Below are 12475 nucleotides of genomic sequence, written 5' to 3'. Positions count from 1 at the left end.
CCTTTTCGATCATATCAAATACATAGTATCAGCTTTGGGAAGAACATTGTTCATCGTACTTGATCCATCTTCGCTACATTCTATTGCATTTTTCAGATAGAATTACGATCGAGTAAATTCGTTTACGTCATTTTGTGTGGCACCCGAACATCGAGCCTATCCGATAGCTAGCTTTCCTTAGATAAATTGTTTGCTGGCGATGTCCTTCCTGGCTACTCATATGTCGGTCCTACTCATCTTTTGCATTAATTTCATCAAGTTTTTTCCATAACTGGGCGACCACTACGAAAAGTATTTTTCTAGGACAAAAACATGTTTATGCCGCTTCTTCCGATAATGCATGTTCGCCATATAGAGTTTTTGTTTTTTTTTACCGGCCTTCGCCTTTAATATATATATAGTGTAACTAATTAAAGTACAACGAATTTCGTGGAACTTTCGTCAAATCCACTATTGCCAGACCTCAGTTTTTAAATGACGCGACTCCTTACCTTAGATACGTGATCTTAAACGCCATCTAGCTATAGTTGTCAATAGCTTTTTGACAACCGAATATTTTCCCGAAGGTGACCTTACGAAACGACGCTCATCTACCTATGCACGTTCGTTACTGCTGCAAACCAACGCACTCTACTCTGAATTTCACAGAAGAACGACTTCTCCAATTTTGTCGAAGGTGTACTAAGATCAGGCCCGAATTGCTCTCTTTTATTAGCTCGGATGTTTAGGTGAACGGACACGAGGACCAGGTACATGATATGTTTTACGATGCGGAGACAAACTGTGAGACCAAACAGGTCAAATTTTTCTAATTGAACGCATCGTTGCTGCAACAATGAATTGTCAGGCGACTGTGATAGGCAGTGCAATACAACACTGACGCCCCTGTTGTGTCACTTAGACTTCTTGGCACGTTAGCAGGGATGAGGGCGGGGGGGCGGAGAAGTCATGGACTCGAATGCGAGGGTAGTACGTATGCGCTTCGTCAACGTCTATACGGGGGGTCACAACGACTATAGAGGGGCTCCTTTCTATAGAGGGGCTCCTTTAGAGCCCCTCTATAGTCGACATTGTACGTGTATATTTTCGTGTGACTAAGTGCGTGCGTGTTCATGAATGTGCAAATGGCCTCGTCCTCTAAATACGCGTGCAACAGGTTACTAACTAGATGTACGAATTTCTCCAATGAAAAATGTGGAGTCTCTATGGAGCGGGCGGGCAGACAGTCAGTCAGTCAGTCAGTCAGTCAGGCGTGATACGTTGGGAACATTAAAAGCAGTTGTTAAATGACTTGTTGACTGGTTAGTAAGTAACAGAGACGCAGCAGGCACCTTTGGCTTTCTTTAACAACGAAAGCGACAGCAACGTCAGGCCAACCTATGAGATCTGGACTGAGCAGACGCCACGTAACCCGGTAACATCTCAGGTGTCGATTTCAAAAGGAAATGATAAGTAGATAAATATCCTTGATGTGAAGAACATAAAAAATATCCGGGGTATAAAAGTAGATAGAAGGAGCTGCCGGATATATTTCATATCCTTTCCAAAGTAGAATGAAGAAATTTCCACGATCAAAGCTGACAGTGGGAAAGGCTAGATTTCACATGGATGATTTGTCTCTTTCTGCAGTGAGAGTTTAGCCAAGTTCCATTTAGAAACAAATTGATGTATATGGCTGCTTAGCTAGAATTTGTTTTTGTAGTAATTATGTTTTGGCTTGTTGTAGATATAGACTCCCATTTTTTCCGTGCTGGTTAGTGTAAGGTGGAGTTATATAAACCAGATATACTTAGTATCATTATCAAGATTCGGAAGTACAAACCATTGTTAACAAATATAGACTCGCCAATGAGAAAAAAACGAATCCACAGGTGAATACGAAGATAGAAGCTTCAATTGTCATGGGGAAAAATATCGGAGTAATCAAGTTACGACTCTACGCAACTGTTTTTTTTTTCGATTTACACATAATGAACGGCGTTTATATACACCGAAAGTTGCTGTGACTCCCTTAGTAACATCATGTAATTCCATGTGTACTTCATTTAATATCGGTCATAACCTACCGGTAGAGGAATCACTGGCCAGGCCGGGTTTTTCTGTATTGAAAGAGTTGCCAGCATGAACTTTCCTGTTACTGTTTCATTCTTCTTACTGCAATTGCTGTTAGCACTATTGAGAACTATTTAACTTTATCATTGGTGCATCAGATTGCTGACTCTGTGATTCACTCTTGCAGCCATACTGTGCATGGTATGTGCGTGGTATGTACGTATGTATATGTATGTTAAAATCAACTGCAATAAGACCTTTACGAGTTTCGAGCAGAAACGATATGACCTTATCGGACTTATGTATTATATAATACATTGTACGTACTGGCACCTCAGCGCATAACGCAGTTTTTCCGGTCGCTTCTAGCAGCACGCATCCAAAACAAGAAGTTCATCAGAAGTGTCTACATAAATTCTTTCAGGCCCTTTTCTTCTTTGACGCTAGTGGTCCGCGCTCGCGGTCTTTCGCGCGCATCGTCTCAAAGTAGACCATTGTCCTCAAAAGTAAGTCACTGGGCTGCGAGCCGGCTTTTCGCACAAATGCTGCCTGACGCCGCCGTCGCCGCTGGCTCAGTGGTCCACTTTATACAGCCAGTCGCAGCGTCGGTGGCGTGGCCGTCTGGTCGTACGTCGCGCGGACCGACCAGGCAGGAGAGGGTAAAGTGGGAAGGAAGGTCGTTGAACTTGCGCTTCCGGATTTTGTGCGTTGAACAGTTATCGCCGGGGACCGGAGGTGGGTAGACTGCGAGCGATTGGCACGAAAGCTATATTAGCTAATACGATTGTTACGGGCACGAACCGACAACCCGCGAGGGTTCAAACAAAGCTCGTGGAAGTCTGACGCACCCAGGAGACAAACAGAGTTATGCCAATCAAAAAAGCAATTAATAGATGGCAACGGAAGACCGATAAGAACAGGCCGCTTCTAAGTAGCACGGCACTAACTTAGCGACCTTAGAGGGAGCTACGGAAGTGCCAATTACATCACAAGCAACACTGGTTATGTAACTGTACAGGAATCACACTCTATACGTTATGTGTATGTACCCATAAATGTAGGAGTTGCTATAAGCTGGTAAACGAAATAAGGATATACTGTATTAGTATATAGGTAGGTATCTCGAATCCGAAAGCGCCGTGGCCTCGATTACGATAGCGCACACGCTCGAGAAAATTATGTGGGACGTTGAATGGGTTACTTTAGATAATGAGATAGATCAAGCAGTTACGAGATATGATCAATAGAAAGAGGGCGGCATGATTTCAACTCTAACGTTGGAGCAGGCCCACTGTGAAGAGTTAATTGCCTAACAATTCTTGAGGCGCCATTTACCTGAGACAGCACAAATAGTCTCCTTTTACTTCAGTTTGTTATACAGTAAGTAGGCCTAGGCTTACGATATGCATTCGGTTGAACGGGCAAAAGTCATTCACAACTATTCACGTGAAGTAAAGGTTGACCGGTAAAGACCGACCTGTCAAACTCGAGAAGAACCTGGGTCGCTATCAGAGATCGCTTATTACATGGTTAGAACTTCGCTTGGAGCAATCTGTCCATCACTCTGGTATAAATACGTACGCATTCTAACTGTCTTCAATACAGGGTTAGAGGAGACTTCTATTGCGGACCCGTACTTTGGCCATATGGAACTATACGGTGGACACCTTACCGTCTCCAAAAGCAGCGACTTTTTTCCTACCCCCGCTGAAATCAATAATGTCACCACCATATTATTCGAACTATCACAAAACTAGCAAGCTATGCTTGTATTTATCATATCATCGTTAGCGGCCGGGCCGGGCCGTCCGCTCCGCTTTTGTGCTCTGTTAAGGAGATCCGATTTTTGCTATATTTCGCATATTCTTTGAGTGAAAGTGACTCGCTGATAATTCTAGTTACAGCTGAATCAGAAATATTTGAGAATAAACGTATCATTTGTTATGACCGTCGAACATCAGCTGTACTCAATTGATTGATCATACTCTTCTGCGGAACAATTTCATCTGGTTTTTCGTGAGCATAAGAATAGGGCCGTTCTGAGCTGTGCGCCTTACTCTGTCTAACCATTGTCTGGAATCAGTTCGCTCACTTCATTGTCCTGAGGCCGTCGTCTCTCTCGGCGAGGATCTGTAAATCGAAACGATTCAATGACACTTGCGGTCGTTTTGGGCACTCGTTGGCCTCTCGGCAAGGCTTGTTAGGAGCGACCCTGTATTACGAAGCAGTTGGAAAAACTTCAGCACTTCCCTTTTCAACTTGCCCATGTGACCAGAAAGATACGCCTTTTGGACTCCGCCGGTTGTGGAAGGCTCCGTTGGATTGGCCTTCAAGGTTGAATATCTACTTCCAACCTTCTCAGCCTTGAATGGTCGGCTATGCCTAATCGCTTATTCATTGCCGCCTCTTGTCTGCCTGCGCTCCGTCCTCGCGATGAAAAACAGGCGGTCTGAACAAATGGATAGATGATGGGGGAATGATCGTCAACGTTAACTACCTAAAAATAACTGTTAAAATAATCTTGTTTTTAACATGGTCCCTATAACGGAGTCATCACTTGAAGCTTCCTTAATATTAACGTTTAAAGTTTGATGAGAAAATTCTTTAAGAAGGCTTAGTAGCATCCAGCTCAAGTCTCGTTATGACAATGAGACGAGCAGCTGCTCCCTGTTCACAGCAAATAGCAAAACAATTTTTAATTACTAATCTAACTTGAATCGAAATGAGTTTAACCACATTTGGATTTCATTTATCAAAAACATACACTAGGCTTAACGTAGGGTTTCACATCGGCAATGCATCTCAGGATTGAGGCTACAGGGGACTCCTGATTCGAAGGCCCACAAATAGCGACCAGCCAGCAAATTGCAAACGGGCTATGGTCTTCGTCTTTTATAGTAAAACATACGCTTTCTCGGTAGGCGATCAATCTTCTTTTTTGACAGCTATATTGTTAGCTTTTCTTTGTTAACGGCGTTACGTTAATGGTGATACGGTATGTCGGTGACCGTGGATTTTCTAGGACTTTCCTCAACGTTGTTACAATAGAGTCTCCGTTATTTTGAGTTAAACGAGTCAGCCTGCTTTCGGTAATAGCAATTGAGAGGCCGAGAAGGACGTTCTACTGTCTAGGTTAGCGTGTCACAATGACCGACAGCGAACAAGATTGGAATCTGGAGCTGGAAATGAGATTCACCAATAGTCCTACATTTAGGGATAGTGTTAGGATCTTGAATGATTTCGATAATACTCCAAATAAGAGCTGTCTTTCAGGACCTATATTGAAAATACTTATCCTTACAGCTAATATCTGTTATGCATTATATGGTATAGAAAATGGCTAGTTACTCGATGCACCATATTTTTTTTTCACTGCGTCTGTACGTCTACGTACTCTGTATGTAAGTACGTACGACACAGGGTCACGCACGACTAGTCGCTGAGTGCACTAGTGAATGATGAACAGTGAGCTATAAACAACGGCAACAATAGCGAACACTGGTGCATTTTGTAATTGGATGGGAGAAAACATTGCCACATATTGCACATTCAAACCCTTCGTAAAGGCAGAGTTAACTATACAACTGTACAATAACGCAGGACAGCTGTACCAGTGAGAATTTCCAATCCTAGGCCAGCGTCGATAGAATACCCTTCGGCTAGTAAATAGTAAGCAAAGCAGACCAATCAAAGTATCCTTATTCGAACTCTCCTATTTTGGACAACATTCCTTCTGTAAGAAAAGTTCCATCTCCCCACGTGTGTGTGTGTGTGTGTTTCCCAAAAGAAATAATTGTTTATTTTAATTGTGTGAAGGCCAAAGCCGGTATTAGCTAACGGCGATGGCTTTTAATGCGTTTCGTCGATATCCCCTATGAGCTTTTCCTTACTATTGATCGCGATTATGCCAAACACTATACGTTTCATTGACACTTATCGATAAAAAAAAATCTTGCTCGTTTGTAACGAGACTGTTGTACAAGTCAATAGCGTGATTTGAGTCCGTGGCCATTGTTTCAGTTGTGTCGTACTCAGTACGTAACGTTACGTTCGCTTTGTTAGACATTCAACTTGATTCTAAGCAATGAGCAGTTAATATAATAATAGTTACGGCATGATTATCGTAGAGAAACAGAACAAACGGTAGCAGGAGCAGCATCGCGCTGACGTCACTTACGATGACCTTGTTAAATTGGCGCCGTTACCATTAGCGGTTATGGCAAGAGATTTCGTTGTTGTTGTTGTTGTTGTTATTATTAGTGCTAACACACATCTCATCTCTATAAAACACACAGATAGTACAAACACGGCCATGGAACTCCGCGATGGTAACGGTGCCTGTTAGGTGGCGCTGGGGTGAACGACCGGCCTGCTTCAGCTGTTGGGTTGATGTTGACGGCTAGTGTGCCTTGCCCGCTTCTCGTGAACGCCATCGGCAGCGACATCGTTGTCTCATAACTAAGTCAGTGTTTCGTCTGCTGCTGCCAGCTGTCAGCTGCCGTTAGTTGGTCCTTTCTAACTGGCTGGCACAACATCAGGCCATGCAATGCTATGGCATAACATGACCAACGAACAGTGGACGATAACCATGTCAACGATGATGTCGAGCAATGCAGGTCATTGAACCCGACACCGCCCCAGCCATGGGCCGCTGTACCGTGCTAGCTACCGTGAGGGCCCAAACAAAGTGGCGAGACCAACGCCACCGCCGCCAAACGTTCAATTTCACTTGAATGACGATAGCTTCGTGGCTTGACTCGTCTGTTTTTTTTTTCTCGTCTCTTTCCTGCTTCTAAAGACGACGCGACCTCGGTGGCCTGGAACGCAATAAGTGTACTAAGTACATTTATTTTAAACGATCACATATTTGTATATATCTATATTCTCCAAAAAATAAGCATTACTGCGAGCTCAAACGATAGGTGACACAACAAATGATACCAACAGGAACGAAGAATGCTAAATAAATGTCACTGCAGACATCAAAATTGTTTGAGCAATCGCAGGGATATTTGCCCGCACAATGACACAACTGGTTTATCGTACTGAGCAAAATGACTGATGGTAGGGACCAATCAATAGGATCGATCAGCGGAAATAAAAAGTCATAGCGGGCGCAAAGGGGATTCAAACCGAAGGCTCAAGCGTCCTTCGCACAATACGCACTCAAAGATAATCTAGCAGTAAACCTCCTAGATGCTGCTAGCATATCACGAATGTGGCATCTCAGCTCCAAACTATGCTAATTCATTACCCATTCTCGCCAATTTCGGTTGCTTCACACTGAAACCACGTTTCAAAATGTGCCTCATAGTTCCAAAACTCCCGAAGAAACCCCGAAGCGTCATTACGTTGAAGCATGAACGATGAACTTAACTGAGTACTAGATTAACAGTGGCCAGCTAACGAATCTGCTCCGAGCACGATATCTGGAGCGAGGCGTCGTTAATGGTCTGTGCGGGACTGCTTGTAAAATGTAGGCACGACACATTTTCCTTTATAGGGGCATGGATTAATAACAAGGATAAGTGGGGCCATTCCCCTTAATAGTGCATTTTGTGGAACGCGCCTGTGAAACCTACTCACCTGTTCGCAAAAAAAGATTAAATCCTACTCTGGCTGTTTAGAGCGTGATAATACCTACACTTAACCACTGTATGATGTGTTAAGGTCTCCTCCTAAGGCCTGAAACCATTTTGAAACATTACTTCCGATTCCCTGAAGATTACCCCTTTGTGACGTCTTCCATTAAGTCTGCTCCTTTTTGCTTATTCAAGTTTTTTCTACGCGCAATAATTTCGAAAAAGTTTTTCTTTTACTCCACTTCTCCGTAGACCTTAACATATGATAGACAATTCCCTTAATCATGGTCCAGAATGTACCTTGCAGTATTTTTCTACGCTCCTCTTGAAGGACCTCATACGGGAAACGCAGGATGCTGCACTTTATCTGTTTCGTCTGACGTGCCTAATATGCATACGTGATGCTACGTTTTCCTTATGCTCACCTTTTAGATCTAGTACTGACTATGGCCAGTGAACACAGGCGTAGGGTAGTAAATGAGGTCGCCATTGTCATAGCCGACCCTCAGGTTCCAGATGAGCGACCTCATGCAGTTTCCCAGCTTATCCGCCGCCCTTGGTTGTAACTATTTCTTTAAGGCTGAAGTAGGATATTAGTATATGGAAAACGCCCTGCCATATAGGGTGATCCTATGCAACGGTTCTTTAACTACTCACCGTATGCTCGAGTTGGATTGTTTTTACTTTAGGAAAGGCCTCAAAGGATCAAAAAATGCTCTTGTAGTTATTCTGGAGTCCGTTAGAATTGTACTTGCGGCTTATGCATGACTGAGTGTAACTAGGCAAAAAGCTTTAGCAGGACGAGATCTAAGACACTGTGCCGCCTAAAAGATTTTGGGTTGGATTTTGTACTTTAAATTTTAAAATCAAGCTCGGTTTTTTCCCGGTAATAGTAACTCTCGGTTACTGTCTTATAGTGGCGGATTGACTGCGTAAGAGGGGCAGGTCAGGTACAAGTAATCATTGCAAGAGAGTAATAGGCAACTACACGGGGGCGATCACAGGTTACGGTTAGGATAATAGATGGACTTAATCAGGGAATAGGGAATTACTGAAACTGGGTAGTTGCAATGGGATAATCGAGTTAGCAAAAAAAAAAAAAAATGGGATAATCGAGTTAGCAAGGCTTTAGAAAGATAGTAGAGGAGCAAATGTGAAGGAAAAGCTCCGTAGTCAAGCTGCAGCTTATGTATCATTAATTCATTTCGCTAGCATTATGTAGCATAAATTGATTAGATAAGTGCGACAAGACAGGAGAATTATATGATCAGTCTGGTAGTAGTCTAATAGGATCACTGCAACAGGGTAACCGTCCCAGCCGTACATTACGTAAGGTAATAGAACAACCGCAGCGAAGCGATGGGATAACTTAGACAAGGAGATAATAGATTAACTGAACGAGGAAATAAAGAATCACTGGATATGGATCGGTGATACATAAGGCATTAATGCACCGGGGTCCAGCGAGAATTTCGGCCATTTAAATGGAAAATTAGGATGACTGTATAAGGGTAACCATAACAGAACTATAGATAATACTGAATATAAGAGAGTAACAGGATCACCAAGCCAAGCCATCAGGACCAAAAGGACAAGGTAATAGATTGAATTTGGGAAACAGGTCTACTGTAATCAGACAGTTGCGAGTGATACTAGGTACGAATGGAACTTCTTAAAACTAAAGCCATCTGAGCAAATAACAGCGATAAGGCAAAAAAAAGATGGAGTGTCGGAACGCTTCGATGGAAAAAGCATAAACTGTTCGTGTGTATACGGCCTACAACTCAGAAAATGCTGGGTATGATAATAACGAACCAAATTACTGAAAGATGACAAAACGGGCTCCGAGAGAAACCTGTTGTCAGTCGTGTGTATCCGTCTATCTACCGTAGATTATTGAAACTGTGTACGTAATAGTGTGGAATCGTCCACAGAAAAGCTGTCATTGGGAAAAGCTAGTAAATATACTGAATCAGGAAACATATTCTAACGAAGGTTTTGCATATTTACGTAAAGTATAAATTTGTTTGGGTTTACTTAGGAAACCTTAAATTGGGAATGAGCCACTTTTTTTCGGCGTAAGGATCCATACAGCGCAGATTAATTAGGACTTTTGGGGAAATAGAATAGGTTAACTGTAATAAGGTAACAAACTTACTGAACTTTCAAGGAAAATACATTACATTGTTCTCGTTCGTAAATAATATGCATTGCGAACTAAATCATTGCAATGAAGCCATGTCATAGGTTTTGTTTAGCTAGCTATTTTATATAGTTGATGATCATTCTACGTGATCGCTTGTGATTATCTCAAGATTTACACCCCATAGGACGCTATAGATGCATCGCGGTACTCAGACTACTATTACCCTCTAGCTTTCAGATATATATATATATATATAAAAGATATTGCTATTTCGTAAATGTTGCCGCGCAATCGTTTATGAGCCCGTGTTCTCGAGGTCGACGTACTTGCCTCTAATAGTGTCCTTCTCCCTGAATCAAGGTCAGCTCTACTTTGGACCGTAAAACTCCACCATGCCACATATATATGCAAAGAAATGATGCTTCGGTATATTCTATTGCTTGAAACATTGTTGAAGCTTTCAAATGCCTAGTGCTCTTTAAAGGACACGGCCCTAAACCAGGCACACTTAAGTCGTTTGGATTTCCCGTCACAGATCCATAACTAAGCGTGTTTCACTTCCCTAAGATGACATCGAGTATTGCCCGTTTGGTCTCAGATATGGCGAAGGCTCCCTTGTATCCGGTCTTGTTAGATCAAAACTTCAACGAAAATCGTTGCTATCGATCTCCTAAATAAAGCCACATCGAGGGCCGTTTTAACAAACTCGCCTAAACTGAGTCGAGGTCAGTGCTATTAACGACTCTCACTATTTTTGAGAATGGGCGTTGCACCCGTTGAGTCTCATTTGCTTCCTTCTTTCTAAAGTTTTCAGATCGATTTACGACGGCTTCAACACCGCCGGCGTCAAATGCGATCGAACTCGCTTCTTCCGGTCAAGCACTCTTCTTGCTGTATTTACACGAATGTAAAAGCCGCAATATAGAGACAAACATAGATCAGTTCAAGTTTAAATACAAAGTAAGAAAATAAACGGACGAAACACTGTTCATAAACAACAACAACAACAGCAACGACTTCTCGTAAGCGAAACAGAAAAAACAGTTAATACTCAATCCGCTTTCAAAATTTATAGCCTGATGGTCTAAAACTATCGCTCGTAATCGGAGTGTCTGAGTTCAGGTGAATCCATGTTTACGTAAACACATTCGTTAAAGCTGGCGGGAAATGCACATCTTCTCCTAAAAGTTGTACTTTCGCTGCAGACCTCGCTGAGGGGTGGCCTCTCTGCTATAGTTCATAGACTGGTTAATGCGCATGAGTCGCGATGCAGTAGGTTTGACGGCAGAAAGCAGTTTGCCGCTTCATGAAACCGAATTAAGGCAAGAACATGGTGACACTTGATGAACGAACAAGAATAAGTTCGAAACTAAAAGTCCCAATTATAGTCGATGATCTATAATCCACATGCCTCTATTCGAGGCTATGTTATAGCTGAATTAATGCCGCCATGTTTAATGGCAATCTAATCTGAGACCGCTGAAAGGAAATTCACGTCTTTCTCTTTCGGGAAACTTTATGGTCTTGAGCAAATTTATTTGTTTGATTTTATTAGAGTTTCACTTTTGCAACACATCTAGATCCGTTGCAGTACGAGACCTTAAAGTAAAAGCGATTCTAGGTTTTCCTTTGAGAGAGAAATAGAATCTGCTATGACATAGGTGGATATGTTGAAGATGCATGTATACATACAACTTGCGATGTGGTGCAGTGGACAAAATTTTTATATGAAGTATTGACAACGCATATAATGACAGAAGCAATTGAAAAAAATAAACTCATATCTATGCCGTTATTTTACACAGTTCCACTACTTTATATGAAATATACGAACAATTTAAACTTACGGCCTCCAGTCTATCAGGCCAAAGGTCCGACGGCGTTTCCTAGAAAAGCTGAATTATCTATGTAAGCAGTGTACTGGCAGTTAGAGCAAGCTTGGCAGAGAACTACGTTCGTGGCTAGAACTTTTTGTATTGTTGCCACGTCCGGAGGTCATAATAAATTTTACGTCGGCCATTAAACATATCGTAGCCCTCAAAAAGCACTAGCTGAAAATGAGTGTTTCGTGTTTTACGTGCAGCATTGCCGTTAAGTATTGCTTCAGTTGAGAAGACACTGAAATATAATATAAATGAAGACACTAACACCACTAGTACTAGCTGTGGTTTATATACTGATTGCATAAAAACGCGTCTTCAATCGTTTGCCGATCAGCTTCATTAATGTCATCAACAAGTGTTTGTCATGTAAAGATGGCTTTCGACGCGTCTATTTATCGTTGTTATCAAAAAGTAATCCCTGTCCCTCTATTTCATAGTTTTTTCGCTCAGGCGGGAAGATGAGTGTCCTCTGTGAAAACAGCGACGAACGCCAACTCGTCTTAGTGGAAAGGTACAACAGCCAAGTATCTAGAATAATAGAAACAACGTATCAAACGAAGGAACGAAGACCACGCTGGTCTATCTCACCTCTCACTCCTGGGGCCTTTTCAAGATGGCCAGGTTGCATTCAGTCTCCGCTCTGTTGGCACGTCCATCCTGTTGCACATGTCCACTAACTACAGCATTAGCAGCTACTATACATGCACACTATGCAAGTAAGTTAGCTACCGTTCGCAGTGTTCCATTCGCACAGTGCACAACTCCCTGGCCATGGACGGGCGTTATCAGTGAGTGGACGACGCTACGATGCT

At 42.4% G+C, this 12475-nt stretch overlaps 1 protein-coding gene across 1 annotated transcript in view; it reads right to left on the bottom strand.

Annotated features, from left to right (window-relative positions):
- LOC147754673 (uncharacterized) overlaps positions 1-12475 on the bottom strand; it is a 115901-nt gene that overhangs the window by 24312 nt on the left and 79114 nt on the right. Inside the window, exon 7 of the mRNA XM_086975037.1 lies at positions 6230-6869. The gene's annotated coding sequence lies outside the window, so the exon portion shown is untranslated. The remainder of the gene's footprint in view (positions 1-6229; positions 6870-12475) is intronic.

Source organism: Varroa destructor, unplaced genomic scaffold, assembly GCF_002443255.2.
Source record: "Varroa destructor unplaced genomic scaffold, Vdes_3.0 BEIS01000007.1, whole genome shotgun sequence".
Lineage (NCBI taxonomy): Eukaryota > Metazoa > Arthropoda > Arachnida > Mesostigmata > Varroidae > Varroa > Varroa destructor.
Note: the sequence above shows the minus strand (reverse complement) of the source record. Positions and strands in the feature narration are given on the sequence as shown.